Source organism: Saccopteryx bilineata, chromosome 4 (assembly GCF_036850765.1).
Source record: "Saccopteryx bilineata isolate mSacBil1 chromosome 4, mSacBil1_pri_phased_curated, whole genome shotgun sequence".
Taxonomy (NCBI): Eukaryota; Metazoa; Chordata; class Mammalia; order Chiroptera; family Emballonuridae; genus Saccopteryx; species Saccopteryx bilineata.
In genome coordinates, this window is record NC_089493.1 from 124,797,379 (window position 1) to 124,815,700 (window position 18,322).

The following is an 18,322-nucleotide window of genomic DNA, read 5'->3' on the forward strand; positions in this document are numbered from 1 at the left end:
CCCTTAATAACTTCATCTCAACAACTCCAACATGATGAGGGGAGAAGTGCAGGTTTATGAAAGTCAGAAAGAACTAGAACTTGGTGTATGAGACGGGAACCCAGGCACAGCTGTTTCTTGTAGAAAATGTTAGTGCAGGCTGCTTGGCAGCTAGTGTGGGCTGGTGAGAAGGGGAGAGGCCAGGAGGGAGTTGAAGAGAGTTGAAGTCCAGTTTAGACTCATTCAGCGTGAGAGCAGAAAGTGTAAGTCTTCCTCTTTTGTGAGATGGCTCGCTTGGGTTTTATATAAGAATTCTCCTTTTGATAGCTTCTGTAAAGAGATTAAAGGAAATAAAAAAATAGATGTCCCTTGCAGAAAGAGCTCTGGGCTTGGAGTCTTCTCTTGTATTCCATTGGCAATAATTTGGGCACACAGCCACACCTAAGTGCAAAGGAGTCTGGGAAATGTGGTTCATAGCTGGGCTACAAAGCTATTACTCTGGCAGAAGGGGAAGGGATTTTGATTGATAGCTGGCATTCTCTGCCATAAGTTAGAAGAAGGTGTATACAAAAAAATCTAATGGTGCTAATAAGTTGTTTAGGTTTGATTATATCCATTATCAGATTACTGGTGATATACTTCAGGAAACTCAAACATGCAACAGGAGCAAGAAAGGGGGAAGACTGAATCATGTATTTATTAAGCACCTATGATATGCCTAGCCCAGTGCCTTGGACTGAAGAGCCATCTAACGAAAAGAAGTCATCATCATCTTCATTCTCATGGGCCTTGTAGTTTAGTTATTAATCCAAAACACACCTGAAAAATCCAAACACCTAAACCACGTGTTGCAGACCAGGAATGCTGTAGGAATTTCAGAGAGGAAGGGATCCAGGTAGACTGGGATGGTCAGAAAAGGAAGGCCTCTTGAACTGGGTTCCCTGGATTGATGGGTTTGGGACAGATCAAAGGAAGTGTTTCAGTACAGAATGAGGGTATGTTGGGCACTCACTATATGTCATTATCAAGTTGTTTCAATTAACCCTCACAGCAGCCCATGATATCTTGTCCCCATGGCTTGATTGAGAAGCTGAGATTTAAACCCCCGCAGAACACCAGGGGTCCAGCCCTCTCTCCTCAAAAACAAAAACAAAAACAAAAAACATAAGCAAAACATAAACAAAAACAAAAAACATTTTGGGGCCAAAACTTCTGAATGCTAATTAAATCACAAGTGCTGAGCTTTCTGTGACATTCTGGGGATGGTCTGGGCTCATCATAGATATTTCTCAGAGGACATGATGGAGCGATGGGACAAAGTTACATGTGTGTGTAGGTGTCTGTGAAAGAGTGACAATTCCACTGACTCCAGCTGTTTGGCTTTTGACAAGCTCCGTACCTTCCCTGGGCCCTAACTGCAACCTGTGAACAATCAGCTTGCTCCCCCTGTGTGTGTAAGGAGGGCACCTAGGATGGCATATGAGGTAGGTCACGAATGACCACACACTTTGTTGACAGTAAGGTGTGTATACGCTGCCGACATGTTGCTTGGCCCCAAAGGCTGGGGATATGTTGAATATCATCTGTAAAGAAATGGAAAGAACATAGACCTCATGACTTCAGTGTGCAAAGCTGGGTTTCACTCAAGAACCCCTGGTACAGTTGGGTGTCACCATCAACTAAGAAGCACTGGGCATCATGAAGGACAGTGGAAGCCATGCTTGGGACCTGGTGCTGCAGAGTAAAGGTCTCCCCGTGCCCAGGACTGCATTGTAGCAAATTCCTTGGAGAGTCCCCCGCAGCTCTCAGCTGGATCCTGAGATGGCTGGCCTGGACCCCCAGCCTTGACTCTTGTGTGGTGGGCATTGTTACAGGACTAAATGGAAGATTGGTTTCCCATGTCAGGACAAAGACTCCTGGATTTGTACAGTGTGTGATGGTTCTATGAGAAAGGACACAGGCCCCTGAAACTTCCTTTGGAAAAAGGGAGTTTATGGTGGGAACTGACAAGACCAAAGAGCTCAGGGAATGAAGCTGCATTTACATCTATAATTTTCTTTGATCCTTGAAATACCTCTGTGACTTGGTCTTATTAGCCCCATTTTACTAGAAAGAAACTAAGGCACAGAGACATGAAGCAGTTTCCCCGGGGCTAGTTATGTGGAAGAGCACATAGCTAACACAAATGGACACTCTTTTAGGTTACATTACATCTGATCTTTCCTGTTCAACAGTGGTTTTACACATGAGAAAACTGAGGACAGATGGGTTCTATCCCAGCTACCATAGTTGAAGGGGATGGAGAGACATCAGCCTGACTTTTGGATGGTCTATGCTAGTCATAACTGCTTTTTCCTGTATGACTCCTGGCCACCAAGTCCATGTGGCCAGGAAACTGTCCCTGGGAACACTAGAGGGTGCCCTGGTTATCGCCGTGATCTTGTTGCTGGCTGATATGTTGGTTGCATTTCTTGCCTCCCTTTGAGTCTGAGTGCCACTCCAGAGTCATCTATTTATCCTTGAAACTTGGAGACTGAGACAGGGCATGTCCCCTTCCCACTGCCTTTCAAAGACTGTGTCTTCAGACTCCTGGCTTTTCACCCCTGCCTTACCCACTCCGGCTCCAAGGCATCTCGTTAGAGTTAATTGGTCAGCAGGCCACGTCACCATAAAGATCTTTGACTGAAATGAACTTGTGAATCTGTGCTTGTTTATATTGGCCAATAAAAGGTAATTGTGTGTTTCTCTTTTTGTTTCCCAATGTAATGAGATAGATATTTTAAAAAGAGAAAGTATAGGTTGGTGAGATGGACTCTGGTGAGGGTGCCCAGGCACTTGTGTTATAGGCCAGCCCCTGCCCCAGCCTTCTTGTCATCTTTACAGGGCTTTAGCACAGGTATGTAAGTCCATCAATCATTCTACAAGCCTTTATTTTTTTATTTTTATTTTATTTTTATTTTTAATTTTTAATTTTTTTGTATTTTTCTGAAGCCGGAAACGGGGAGAGACAATCAGACAGACTCCCGCATGCGCCCAACTGGGATCCACCCGGCACGCCCACCAGGGGCGACGCTCTGCCCACCAGGGGGCGATGCTCTGCCCCTCTGGGGCGTCGCTCTGTTGCGACCAGAGCCACTCTAGCGCCTGGGGCAGAGGCCAAGGAGCCATCCCCAGCTCCCGGGCCATCTTTGCTTCAATGGAGCCTCGGCTGCGGGAGGGGAAAAGAGAGACAGAGAGGAAGGAGAGGGGGAGGGGTGGAGAAGCAGATGGGCGCTTCTCCTGTGTGCCCTGGCTGGGAATCGAACCCGGGACTCCTGCACGCCAGGCCGACGCTCTACCACTGAGCCAACTGGCCAGGGCCAGTATATACATTCTTAATAAACATTAGTTGCTTTCCCATCCTATCCTGTTTCAGTTATAATTGGGCTTTCCTGCCGGATTGTCGGTGGCCCAGTGGATAGAGAGCCGACCTGGAACGCTGAGGTCCCAGGTTTGAAACCCTAGGGTTGTTGGCTTGAGCCCAAAGGTCACTGACTTGAGCCCAAAGTTGCTGGCTTGAGCAAGGGGTCACTGGCTCTTCTGGAGTTCCCTGGGTCAAGGCACATATGAGAAAGCAATCAATGAACAACTAAAGTGAAGCAACTACAAGTTGATGCTTCTTATCTCTCTCCTACTCCTCCCTCCCTTACTCTCTCTCTCAAAAGCAATTAAAAAGAAAATTGGGTTTCTCTGTGAGTGACAGATCCCAAAATATCAGTGGCTTATTCAAGGCAGAAGTTTATTTTTCTCTCATATAAAAAATAGTATGTGGTCCAGGGCGGGTATTCCATGGTGTCTGGGCCTTAAACCCCTTTATTTTGTTTGTTCTGCATTCATGGTCCTGATTCCCAAGATTTCTTTTCAATCTTTCCAGTGGCTCCAGTCATTAACTGTGCATTCATCAGTAGAAGGGAGAGAGTCCCACCTTCTCCAGTAAAGGACATAGTTTAGAAGTTACACATACTACTTATATCTGTGGCCATATCCAGGCAGCTATAAGGGAGGCTGCCAAATCAAGCTGCTAATCCAGAGGGCCACTAAAACTCAGAACTATAAAACTTGAGAAACAGGAGAAATTGGATGTTGGGGTACAGTAAGTAGTTGCTACCCTTTTCCTTTCCTTGATAAATGCCTCTTGAATTGAATGTGACAGGAGAATGGTGTATAGCAGGGGTCCCCAAACTTTTTACACAGGGGGCCAGTTCACTGTCACTCAGACCATTGGAGGGCCGGACTATAAAAAAAACTATGAACAAATCCCTATGCACACTGCACATATCTTATTTTAAAGTAAAAAAAACAAAACGGGAACAAATACAATATTTAAAATAAAGAACAAGTAAATTTAAATCAACAAACTGACCAGTATTTCAATGGGAACTATGCTCCTCTCACTGACCACCAATGAAAGAGGTGCCCCTTCCGGAAGTGCGGTGGGGGCCGGATAAATGGCCTCAGGGGGCCGCATGTGGCCCGCGGGTCGTAGTTTGGGGACCCCTGGTGTATAGTGTGAAGGAGAGAAGAGCAAAAGTTCAGAGAGAACAGGATGCAAAAGGCATCAGTAAGACAAGTGATAGGACTCAAAATACTGTACCATTAGTGTAAAGATGGATTAATAGATCAATCAAGCAGAATAGAGAGTCCCCAAAAAGACCCACACTTACATAGCTAATTGACTTTTAGAGGTACCAAGTAATTCAGTAGGTCAATGATAGGCTTTTCAACAAAGGATGCTGGAATGGTTAGACATCTATAGGGGAAAAAAAATAAACCTTGGTCCCCCTACCTCACATCATACACAAAAATTGTTTTAAGATGGATTATAAACCTAAATGTAAAGAACTAAAACTATAAAGCTTCTAGAAGAAAATATGGGGAAAAAATCTTTACAACTTTGGGATGAATACTACTTAGGAGAGGACAAAAAAAATACTAATCATAAAAAAAGTGGACACTTTGGATTCTATCAAAATTGAAAACTTTTGGTCTTCAAAAGATATTATTAATAAAATAAAAAAGCTATTGACAGGAAGAAAATATTTAGTTACTGATATTTGACAAAGAACCCAGATCCAAAGTATATAAAGAACACCTCTAACTCAATAATAAAATGACAATTTTATTAAAAATGAGTGGATGGCCCTGGCTGGTTGACTCGGCGGTAGAGCATCAACTAGTGTGTGGATGTCCTGGGTTTGATTCCTGGTCAGGACACAGAGTAGAGGTGACCATCCGCTTCTCTACCCCTCTCCCTTCTCTCTCTCTTTCTCTCACTCTTTCTCTCATCCCCTCATGCAGCCATGACTTGACTGATTAAAGCATGTTGGCCCTGGGCACTGAGGATGGCTCTGTCAAGCATCCGTCTCAAGTACTAAAAATAGCTTGGTTGTGAGTATGGCCCCAGATGGTCAGAGGATCAGCCCCAGACCGGAGTTGCTGGGTGGATCCCAGTAGGAGTGCATGGGGTTGTTTGTCTCAGTATTTCCTCTCCTCTCACTTAAAAACAAAACAAAACAAAACCAGTGGATAAAAGACCTGCACAGATACTCCACAAAGCAAGATAACAAATGGCCAATAAGCACATTAAAAAGTGTTTATTGTCATTGCTAATCAGATAAATGTAAATTAAATTGATTAAAAGATTGACAATGCTTGTGTTGGAGAAGATGTGGAGGAATTGAAACTCTCATACTTGGCCAGTGTGAGAATAAACCAGGGGTAGTCAACATTTTTATACCTACCGCCCACTTTTGTATCTCTGTTAGTAGTAAAATTTTCTAACTGCCCACTGGTTCCACAGTAATGGTGATTTATAAAGTAGGGAAGTAACTTTACTTTATAAAATTTATAAAGCAGAGTTACAGCAAGTTAAAGCATATAATAATAATTACTTATCAAGTACTTTATGTTGAATTTTTGCTAAATTTGGCAGAATAAATCTTTATAAAACAACTTACTTAAATCTATCTTTTTATTTATACTTTGGTTGCTCCACTACCGCCCACCATGAAAGCTGAAACGCCCACTAGTGGGCGGTAGGAACCAGGTTGACTACCACTGTTCTCGAGTATTGGAATATTCTCTATCTTGATGAGGTACTGGTTATATGAGTGAATGCATGTGAAAATTCATATATATGTAAAAATTCATCAAACTGCACAAAACCTGCCCTGGCCAAGTAGTTCGGTTGGTTGAAACATCATCTTAAAGCAATGATCCCCAACCCCCGGGCCGCGAACTTGTACCGGTCCATGGGCCATTTGGCACCGGTCCACAGAGAAAGAATAAATAACTTACATTATTTTCGTTTTTATTTATATTTAAGGCTGAATGATGTTTTATTTTTAAAAATTGACCAGATTCCCTCTGTTACATCCGTCTAAGACTCATTCCTGACACTTGTCTTGGTCACATGATATGTTGCTGCTAAAATTAAACCCATAAACTAGCAAAATGAGTGAAAAACAAAATTCCATCAAAAGTTTTTCTGTGAAGTGGAAAAGGGCCAGTAAGGAGACAGAAGAAGAATCTACGATCTCGAAGAAAAAGAAGGCTTCATTTAACAGACAATACCAGGAACCCTACTTGAAGTATGGATTTATTGCAACTGGTGATTCTCGCATACCAAGGCCGCTCTGCATAATATGTGGCGACTGGCTAAGTAATGAGGCAATGAAGCCTTCAAAACTGCTTCGCCACTTGGGGAGACCAAGCACCCTACTTTAAAAGACAAGCCTTCTGAGTATTTCGAAAGAAAAAAGCATGAACCAGAAGGACAGAAACAATTACTGGTGGCCACTACATCAATAAATGCGAGTGCACTGAGAGCATCATACTTGGTGGCTAATCGTATTGCTAAGGCTAAGAAGCCATTCACCATTGGTGAAGAATTGATCCTTCCAGCCACTAAAGACATTTGTCGTGAACTTCTAGGAGAGGCTATGGTTAAAAAGGTAGCACAGAGGCCTCTTTTGGCTACCACCGTCACACGGCGCATTGAGGAAATAGCAGAGGACATTGAATCACAATTGTTGGAAAGGATTAATAAATCACCGTGGTATGCTCTCTAGGTTGACGAATCTACAGATATTGACAACAAGGCAATGCTAAATACTTGTTTACATGCGTTATCTTTATCAAGAGGATGTGCATGAGGATATGTTATGTGCACTATCATTGCCAATCAAAACCACAGCTACAGAACTATTTAAATCTCTGGATGACTATATATCAGGAAAACTGAAATGGTCTTTTTGTGTCAGCATATGCACAGATAGATCTGCTGCCATGGCCGGAAGGATGTCTGGTTTCACTACTCTAATTAAGGAGGTTGCACCTGAATGCAAGTCTACGCATTATGTCATTCACAGGGAAATGCTGGCTAGCCAAAATATACCACCGGAACTTAATAGCGTATTGAATGATGTCATTAAAGTTATTAACCACATCAAAGCATACGCCCTTCACGCGCGCCTGTTCGAGCAGCTTTGCGAGGAAATGAACACGGAGCACAGACACCTTCTCTTATACACAGAAATAAGATGGTTATCCTGAGGGAGGTCCCTGGCCAGAGTGTTTGAATTACGAGAGCCGCTGCAGAGATTTCTCTCAGAAAAAAAAAGTCACCGCTAGCAGCACATTTCAGTGACGAGGAATGGGTCGCAAAACTCGCTTACTTGTGCGACTTATTTAACCTCCTCAATGAACTCAATCGGTCACTTCAGGGGAAAATGACAACTGTCTTCAAGTTGGCAGATAAAGTAGTTGCATTTAAAGCCAAACTGGATTTGTGGGACGACGCGTGAACAGGGGTATATTTGACATGTTTCAAACATTCGTGGAAATTTTGGAAGAGACTGAGCCCAAGCCTTCATTGTCCCAGCTGGTGCACGATCACCTGTATTTGCTTGTAAAAGAGTTTGAACGCTACTTCCCACAAAAGACCCACAAATTGCCAAAGAATGAATCCGCGATCCATTTGTCAACAAACCAGGTGAATCCAGTGTGTCTATGCAAGAAGAGGATCAACTACTGGAGATCGCAAATGACGGCGGCCTTAAAAATATGTTCGAGACTACAACTCTGCTGATGTTCTGGATTAAAGTCATGGCAGAATACCCCGAGATCACCACAAAAGCACTAAAAATCCTGTTGCCATTTCTGACATCCTATTTGTGTGAAGCGGGATTTTCTACAGTGACAGCAACCAAAACAAAATTACGGAATAGACTGGACATAAGCAACACACTTCGGGTGTCATTGTCTCCCATTACCCCTAGATGGGACCCTCTTGTTGCAGAGAAACAAGCTCAGGGCTCCTACTGATTTAGCGTTATGGTTGTTGAGAGATAGGCTACTCTCTCTCATTCTATATAAACATTATAATAAATAACCCTTAACTTACAATATTCATAACAATGGTGAGTTGTATTTTTCATGCACTTTATATTTGTTTTTGTGTTGTATCTTATTTTTAAGGCATGTTTAAACATTACCATAGCGACTGGAAAGTGTTTGGAGGCAGAGAGGATGTTACTCATGTTATGTTGTTGGTGCGATGTTAAGAGGACACTTCTAATAAAGTTGCATACGAGTACACAGTGGATTCATGTTTATTTTTATTGTTGTAGGTTCATGATTGGTAGCGAGCCTGAACCTGTCATATTACACATTGATGTCAGACATGAAACATTGTCAGAATAACAAATTTAAATATAGCCTGAATAATGAGGACATGCTCATTCCTCCTTTAATTTAGCTCAATAAATATCATAAGTTCAACAATTATATTTAAAAATACCACAGTTTTTATGCCGGTTGCATAATTTTATTTTGTGCATTTATCCATCTCACCCTAAAGGCCGGTCCATGAAAATATTTACTGACATTAAACCGGTCCGTGGCCCAAAAAAGGTTGAGGACCACTGTCTTCAAGCACAGAGGTTGCTGGTTTGATCCCTGGTCAGGGCACATATAAGAACAGCTTGATGTTCCTGTCTCTCACTCTCCCTTCTTCTCTCACTAAGATCAATAAATAAAAATTTAAAAAGAACTGCACAAAATCTGTGTATTTTATTACATACAAGTTATACTTCTGTAAAAAATATATGTATATAAAAAATTTAAGGTCAATTACAACGTTTCTCCTATATAGGCTGTTGCATTCTTTTTGTCACTGTTTTAATCCAAATCTTGGGTGATATAACTCATCAATTTACAACAGGCTATTAAGTGAGCCAGAAGAGGTGCTGATGGTGTCACAAATTTGATTTTGGTGAGTGGATGCCATTTATATTGTTCTATTTTGAAGAGCCCTTTGGTCAGGCCCAGCCCTAGTCTTGGGTGGACATCTGTGTGTTATGACTTCAGGATGAGCAGAAGCTGACTCATTCTAAATTCCTTTGCACACTGGTGTCTGAAGCCACTTAAGTCAAGCATAACCCTTTCCCTGTTTACTCTCCGTGATGGATCAGCAGCACAAAACAAAATCCCTTTTTGTGTTGTGAGTGTCTCAGATGCTGTCCATCCAGGACTGGCTACATAATTTGTGGGGCCCAGCACAAAATAAACATGTAGGACTCTTGTTTGAAAAGTTTTTCAGAATTTTCAGAATGGTGTTGGCAGAACATTCTACTGAGCACGGAATCTTCTAAGCGCAAGCTTGTGTGTGTGCAGGTTGTGTGCCTGTGTCCTTGTGGGAGAGACTGGAAACTGCAGCCGGTGGTGGCACAAAGGCTCTAAAAGGTGGAAAGAGTAAAGGCAGTTCAGTAGAGTTTCTTGACTGTGATTTGTGGGCCATATGCACCTACCTAATAGGTTAAATGTAGACTCCTGGGCACCCCCCCTCCAGAGTTATGCATCAGCACCTCTGGAGGCAGGGCCAGGACTCTGAATTTAAGGAGGCTCGTGGGCCAAGAAAATAAGAACTCCCGGGTAAGGATTCATATGGAGAACACTCAGCCAGCTTCATTGCTATTTTTCTTTTTTAAATATAGTTAATATGTTTTTTGTTTCTTTTTACAGTGACAGAGAGAGAGTCAGAGAGAGGAATAGATAGGGACAGACAGACAGGAATGGAGAGAGATTAGAAGCATCAATCATTAGTTTTTCGTTGCGACACCTTAGTTGTTCATTGATTGCTTTCTCATATGTGCCTTGACTGTGGGACTTCAGCAGACCGAGTAACCCCTTGCTCAAGCCAGCAACCTTGGGTCCAAGTGTTAAGCCTAATCTGGAGGGACTTGAAACATTGAAGACATGAACAAAATCCGTCGATTACACACCAAAGCTTTATTGTCTAGCTTGGCCAAGCGACGCAACTCCGGCAACTCTGACAGAAATCTGAGGGAGAGTGCGCCGGCCCTTTGTTCTAACTAGTTTTTATAGTTTTGCAAGCGGGAAGTACAGAAGCAAAAATTGCAATTAGGTGCCCTTTACCACTATTGGTTATAGTCATATGCCCTTTAACATGATAGGACTATGTTTAATTTGCAAGCCATACATCATTTTGGAGAAAACAAAATTTATAAGTCAACACAATCATAGAAAGATGTCTCTTTACATATTAAAAGACATTCCTATATTTTCTAATGTTTATCCGCTATCTCTTTGTCCAGAGTCACATACATTAACTGAATGCATTCACATGGGATAGGTAGTTTCTGTGGGGACAAATGCCCACAAATGGCTCATTACTATAAGAAAAGGTTTATTTTGGCTTTTCTCTTCCTGCACCTGGCTAGCCATTCACCCCTTTCCCCACAGGTGTGGTGGAATATCAGGGAATCCATGTTTTCCTTCCCTTTGCATTTACAATACAATGCTAAGGGCCATCCTGGTTTTATGCCAATCACACAGTACAGAGATTATTCTCAAAATTTCTCTGCACACCTTAACCCAAATTAATAAAATGTTTTTTAAGCCTCTTAAAATATTAATATTGATTCTGTAGCATTTGGTACTTTATAACACCTGTGGGTGAGGTGGCGCAGTGGCTCCTCAGGGCTCCTCACAAGCTGGTGAGCTTTTGCTGAAACCAGATGAGCCCACGCTCAAGCTGGCGACCTCGGGGTCTCGAACCTGGGTCCTCCACATCGCAGTCCAATGCTCTATCCACTACGCCACCGCCTGGTGAGGCTTCATTGCTATTTTTGGTTGACCTCTGACATGGCCAGGAGGCCAACACAGACACAGACACATGACAGTGGGCAGAGCTCTATAGACTCAGTTTCTGTCCAGCGAGGTGTCTTTGCATACACCAGGCTGACTCTGTGCCTGACTCTGAGGGTAAGAGAAGTCATAAACATTACCTTCTAGGAACTCATGGTCTCATAGGAAAGGAGAGGGCCACCCAGGAATGTGACAAGCTCTAATTCATGATGGAGAGCCTTCAATACCACCTAGAGAGGCCCATATGGCATCATATCCAGATTGGGGGAAGTGGAAGCAATCAAGGAAGGCTTCCTAGAGGAGATGGTATTTGATTGGACCATTGGAAGGATGATCCAACCAGTTATGAGAAGGTGGAGGTGAGGCGTTCCAGGTGGGAAAAGATAGGAGCCGGGTTGAAGTGATAGGAGAATACCTGACGGGCGTGGGGTCTGAAGGAAGTGTTGGTGTAGCTGTGGGCAGTAGTGTCTGAGGACTGAGGGCCCTGACACTTCCTGCAGAAACAAAGATGGCCAGACTGCCTTCTCTCTGCATGGTGGAGATGAGTCTGCTGGGAGAGACTAGGCTCTGTCGGTTGGACACTCCCACCTGGGACTGGAAGCCTGGAAGCTGAAGTGCAGGGGTGTGGAATGTGAGAGGTTATTCATGGAAGGTATAGGGCTGCTGGATGGTGGTGATGGGCCAGTGGTGGAGGTGCCAGCAGTGGCATCCTGGCTGGACCACCCTCGGGCATGTATGACTATCTCTGCACTTTGCTGGCCAATCTCTTCAGCCTTCCATCAATTCTGTGAGCTCCTTAATGCCCTCCTAATAGGTTCTGTCAGGGTTAAGTTACTCATGATCACTTTCTGCTGTTGACGACCGAGAACCCCAAGGGATAATGGTCTGCTGAGGCCAGAGAATGAGAGCCTTAATGCTGGGGTGAGGAGGAGTATGCACAATGGGGAACCGTAGGAGGTGTGGAAGCAGAAGAGTACTGTAATCCACAGCCCAGGAAGAGTCACTAGTAGACTGCAATGGGAGGGACCTAGGCTGTGGGGGAAGAGGGGAGCTGAACTAGGGCAACGATAGTGACAAAGGTTGCGGGATAGAATGGACGGGGGGCTAGATATGGCTGGGCAGTGGGGAGAACTTCCCACAGAGCATACCCAAGTGACACATTTCCTCTCTGAGGTCTTCTCAATCACCATCTTGTCTGTTTCCATTTATGGCCTGGGGTGTGGGAAGGTAGTAGATCAAGGCGTGCTGGCCGAGCTCTCCAGCCTCATTGGGGAAGTGACCTCCCCTTGGAGCTGTGTTCCACATGTGTGCAGACAGGAGGGCTTAGGAATGATTAGCTTCTAAGGGGAGGGGAAGAAAGCGACCCTTAATTCCTCTTTAATAACATGTGTCAGTAGGTAATATTTTCAATATGTTACTATATCTGCAGCTCTGGTCAGTAGGTCACTATCATTTTTGAGTGATAAACAAAAGACTACTTCTAATTACTTCTGTGAAATTGTCTGACCCGTGCATGATTAAATATTCATTATACAGAACGAGGCATTTTTCTTTGAATATAGATCCGTATTAAATTTAGCTGGCAAGCCACTGACTGTACAGTGCTAATAAACTTCTTGTAATGGCCTGCAGCTTTCCCTCAGTGCTTCGTCTCTTCTTGTCCAACCTCTCTCCAGCTCTGTCTCTGTGTTGGCCTAGCTGTCTCTGTTACTTTTAAGAAAAAAATTAAGGTGAAATTCACAGAACCCAATTAATCATTTTAATATGTATAATCCAGGGCATTTTGTGCAACTACCATCTCTCTCTAGTTTTAAAAATATTTTCATGTCCCCCACTCCCAGCAGAACATCTCATACTCATTTAGTCATTACTCCCCATTTACTCCGCCTCCTGTACCCTGGCAGTCACTCTGTTTTCTGTCTCTGGATTTTCCAAACAAAAAAATTTATACAGTATGTGACATTTGTGTTTGGCTCCTTTAACTTAGCTCAGTGGTCGGCAAACTCATCAGTCAACAGAGCCAAATATCAACAATACAATGATTGAAATTTCTTTTGAGAGCCAAATTTTTTAAGCTTAAACTATATAAGTAGATACATTCCTTATTGAGGTAGCGCCTGCACGTGGTATTTTGTGGAAGAGCCACACTCAAGGGGCCAAAAAGCCGCATGTGGCTCGCGAGCCGTGGTTTGCCCACCACTGACAGCATAATGTTTCTGAGGTTCATCTACCTTACAGCAGATATCAGTACTTCATTTCTTTTTAATGGCCGAGTAGTAGTCCACTGTATGGCTATACCACAATTTGTTTATAAATTCATCTGCTGATGGAAGTTTGAATTATTTCTACCTTCTGGCTGTTATAAACGAACGTTTGTGTACAAGTTAATCTCTGGTCACATATCCGTGACAAATGCGGAGAAGTGAAGACCTGAGTGGAGGCAATGGAGGATGAAGGAAAACACAGAATTTGGGCCAGGTGTGACACTGTGCTCTGATAGAGACACAGTGACACTGAGCCTGGAAACCCCATTTATTTTATATGCTTGAACAAAAGGGTATTGTGCTGGGGGGTGGAGACAATGACCTCAACTCTAAAACTACTTGATGCTCTGTCCCACAAGCATATCTGACATCCTGAGCCTGCAGTAGCACTGTGTGCTTGCCATCCTGCTTTTGGCATCAATGCCACGAACAGCCTTCAAGTTGTTTCAGTGAGTAGCCTTGCCTTGCCAGGTCACTCAAGGCTGAGGAGGGCCCTTCCTCTGCTCTCAGCTGCACGTAGGCTGGACGCACTCAGACGCAGTGGCTCTTTGCACATGCACTTCATTTCCCTTAGGTATATACATAGGAGTTGAATTGCTGGGTCACTTGTTAATTCTATGTTTAACCTTTTTTGGGGAACTGCCATCTATTTCCCACAGAGGCTGCACCATTTTATATCCCCCTCTCCCAGTAATGCTATGAGGGCTCTTATTTCTCCACATCCTCTCCAATGCTTGTTATTTTTTTAAATTATAGTCATCCTAGTGGGTAGGAAGTGGTATCTCATGATGGTTTTGATTTGAATTTCCTTAATGACAAATGATGTTGAATATTTTTTCATGTGCTTGTTGGCCGTTTGTATGTTTTCAGAGATATACCTATTCAAATCTTTTTAATTAACTGGGTTGTTTGTCCTTTGTTGTTGTATTGTAACTCTTTATATATTCTGGATACTTATCACACATACAATTTGCAAATGCATTTGTCCATTCTTTTTGTTAAATTATTTTATTGATTTTAATTTATTGTGCTTACATATATTCAAGTGTCCCACTGAATATATCTCCCTCCCCTCCCCCGTGTTCCCCTTGATACTCCCTTTGACCCCTCCCCCCAATGCCCTCCCCCCTTCCCATCAGGATTTGCTGTCCTGCTCTCTATAATGCTGTGTTATGGATATATAATTTCACTCATCTCTTTCCCTTCTCTGATCCCATCTTCTCCTCCCCTTTCTCTCTGACTGCTTTCCCTCTGGTCCCTTTGATCGCACTTCTACCTCTATTCCGTTCCTCAATTCACATTGTTCATTAAATTCCTCATATGAGTGAAGGATTGTGATATTTTTCTTTCTCTGCCGGGCTTATTTCGCTTAGCATAATAGTCTCCAGGTCCACCCATGTTGTCACAAAAGGTAAGATTTCCTTCTTTTTCATTGCCACATAGTATTCCATTGTGTATATGTACCACAGCTTTTTAATCCACTCATCCACTGATGGACACTTGGGCTGTTTCCAGATCTTGACAAGAATAGCCTCAGCAAGCTTAAAAAAGAAGAATAAAGTGGGTGGTATTACACTTCCTGATACCAAGGCCATTGTACTCAAAACAACCTGGTACTGGCATAAGAACAAGCATACAGATCAATGGAACAGAACAGAGAACCCAGAAATAAACCCAGAAATAAACCCTAAATGGACAATTGATATTTGACAAAGGAGGTAAAAGCATATAGTGGAATAAAGACAGTCTCTTTAACAAATGGTGTTGGGAAAATTGGACAGGTACAGTGGTACCTTGAGATACAAACAGACCAACATACAAATTTTTTTTTTTTTTAAGATATGAGCTGTGACTCGGTCTGCATTTTTGTTCAATATCCGAGTGAAATTCCAAGATATGAGTCATGATTTGGGAAGCTGCCGCTAGTTGGTGTGTTAGTGCATTGGTCCAGTATCGGCAGTTTGATATATGAGTTGACTGACTTACAAGATTGGTTACAGAACAAATTAAATTTGTATCTCAAGGTACCACTGTACTTGCAAGAAAATGAAACTAAACAACCAACTTACACCATACACAAAAATAAACTCAAAATGGATAAAAGATTTAAATGTAAGTTGTGAAACCATAATTATCTTGGAAGAAAACATAGGCAGTAAGCTCTCTGACATCTCTCGCAGCGATATATTTGTTGGTTTATCTCCACGGGCAAGTGAAATAAAGGACAGGATGAACAAATGGGACTATATTAAGCTAAAAAGCTTTTGCACAGCTAAAGACAATATGAACAAAATAAAAAGACAAACCAACAATGGGAGAACATATTTGACAATAAGTCTGATAAGGGGTTAATAACCAAAATTTATAAAGAACTTGTAAAACTCAACACCAGGAAAGTAAACAATCCAATCAAAAAATGAGCAAAAGAACTGCATAGACATTTCTCCAGAGAGTACATACAGATGGCCAATAGACAGATGAAAAAATATTCAACATCACTAATCATTAGAGAAATGCAAATTAAAACCACAATGAGATATCACCTCACACCAGTCAGAATGACGCTCATTAACAAAACAAAACATGATAGGGGCTGGTGAGGATGTGGAGAAAAGGGAACCCTCCTGCACTGCTAGTGGGAATGCAGACTGGTGCAGCCACTGTGGAAAACAGTATGGAGATTCCTCAAAAAATTAAAAATGGAACTGCCTTTTGACCCAGCCATCCCACTTTTAGGAATATATCCTAAGAACACTGTAAGGTATTTTTCCCCGCTGGGAAGGAAGGAATGGGGCTCGGAGCCACCAAATGTGGAATAACAAAAAGGCTTTATTCAGTACAGAGTGCGCATCCCGCCTGGCAAGGTTCCCTGGCCCCGTGGTAAGATGGAGGCCAGGGAAGTTGCATGGATTAAACCACGTGGGAGATATTTAAAGGGGTCCCTCTAGGGAAGTTGAGCTAACATGACATGGTGAAATCCCACTGGCTAGTAGATGGTTGCTTTTTTCAAAACGGTTCCTGTGAAGCTTCTTTTGGTGCGCTTGGTTGTGGGCGGTCCTAGCCAAAGTTCGCAGGTCTGAGTTTCCCACGTGACCATCCCCCATTATCTACTGACCTTACATTCTGACCTTTTGTGTTAAATAGAAAAAGGGGCACTGTTTATTCATCTGGCTACTTCCTGCTGAATGGGGGCGTCGTGGGGAGGGGGACCAGAAGGTGGTGGCTTTGAGGGGTGTCAGGAGGAACATCTGTGTGGCTGTGACTGGAGAAACTTCACGGATGCGGTCCTGTAAGGATTTAAAAAAAAAGAGGAGTAATAGGGGGATTTGTGGGGTCCAGCCTTTTGGTGAGCTGGAGATGGATGGAGTCCAGTGGTTCCGACTGCCAGTGGTCCTGTAAGGAGGCAAGCTTGAGGCAAAACTGCATGTCAGGAGTGGTGTAAAAAAAGGGAAAGGAAGAGGTCCCATCCATTCCCATAACCGAGACCTGTGAGGGAACTAGAGGTCCAGAGTGTGACGGCAAAACAGAGAAGGTAGCCCCTGTGTCCACAAGGAATGAGATGGACTTACCTACTCGTTGCAGCATACCCTGGGCTCTCCGAGTCCAGGCTATGTCCTAGGAGTTTGAGCAATGCACCCACCTGACTGGATTGGCCTTCCCATTTGGGTGGCTTGTCCTCCACGTAGAGGCACTGAGGAAAAACCTGTTGCCCAAAGGGGCAATCACTCTGCCAGTGACCGGGCTGCTTACAGTCAGGACAGGGCTCAGTGGGCAGCCGCCGGCAGGGGCCCTGCCAGGACCAGTGGTCTTGCTTGCCACACTTAAAGCAAGCTGCTGGTGGTTCTGCTGGTCTCAGGGTTGCCACAAGAGTCGGGGTTTAGAGTGTTACCTTCTGCTGCATGCGGGCCTGGTGAATAGCCTTGGCCTGTTTTTACTAGTTGGGACCATTAAAAACTTTAAATGCCGTGTTCACAGTTTCCGGATAGGGGTTTGGAGGTTTGGGAATAAGAAGAGGAGGGCTCATGCGGAGCCCAGCACCCAGATCTTGCAGGAAACGCTGGACAGGGCAGGAACTTCCTGCAAGAAAATTGGGGTTGGACGTCTTGAAGACCGGTGTAAGAGCCAATGCCAGGCTGAGAATGGCCTGACGGAGGAGGGACTTAAGAACACAGTGAAGGGAGGGGCCCCTGACCAGCAGGGGAGGAGAAAGAGATGGTAGTGGTGGATAAAAAACAGAATTTTGAGAAGGGAGGGGAGGGGGCTTTCAGAGGGAAGAGACCCAAGCACAAAAGAGGTCCACAGAGGGACCAGAGAAAAGTCCCAAGAGAGGGGCACCCACGAGGGTCAGACAGGAGGGAGAGAGAGTTAGGAGTCCACGGAGAAGGAAAGATTAGGAGTGGAGGTTTTAGGTGAGGTTTCTCTAGCCAGAAAAAGGCCTGCGCGGTGGAACAGGCAGCACAGAGATTAAGGACAGGTGCGCGAATAATTAGAAGCCGGCTTTGTAAGAGATCTCCAATCAGTTCCCAGCTTTTTTGGTGATAGTTAAATTGGTGAGGGTGTTAACACTGAAAGTCCCTTCAGGAGGCTAATTCAGTGGGTTTTGTGGCCTGGCCACAGCAGAGAAGAAGAACAGTTTCTTCTTCTTTAGGGAGGGAGATTCCTGTGCCCCCACAGCTGCCCTCAGTCCTCGGAGTGTTCAGTATTGAGTATTAGCATCCTAAAAACTCAAAGGTCTGGCCACAGACAGAAAAGATAAAGTGGATGTGCTTGGGGACAAGCACACGCACTCGGATGGATGGAAAAGACTTCCCTGACGTAGCTATGGTTTTGGACAGGGAGTCTCGGAAGAAAGAACTGAGGGGAAGGCTGGA

At 43.7% G+C, this 18,322-nt stretch overlaps 1 pseudogene; it reads left to right on the forward strand.

Annotated features, from left to right (window-relative positions):
- The first annotated feature begins 7,317 nt into the window (after positions 1-7,317).
- LOC136335537 (SCAN domain-containing protein 3-like) overlaps positions 7,318-18,322 on the forward strand; it is a 457,801-nt pseudogene continuing 446,796 nt past the window's right edge.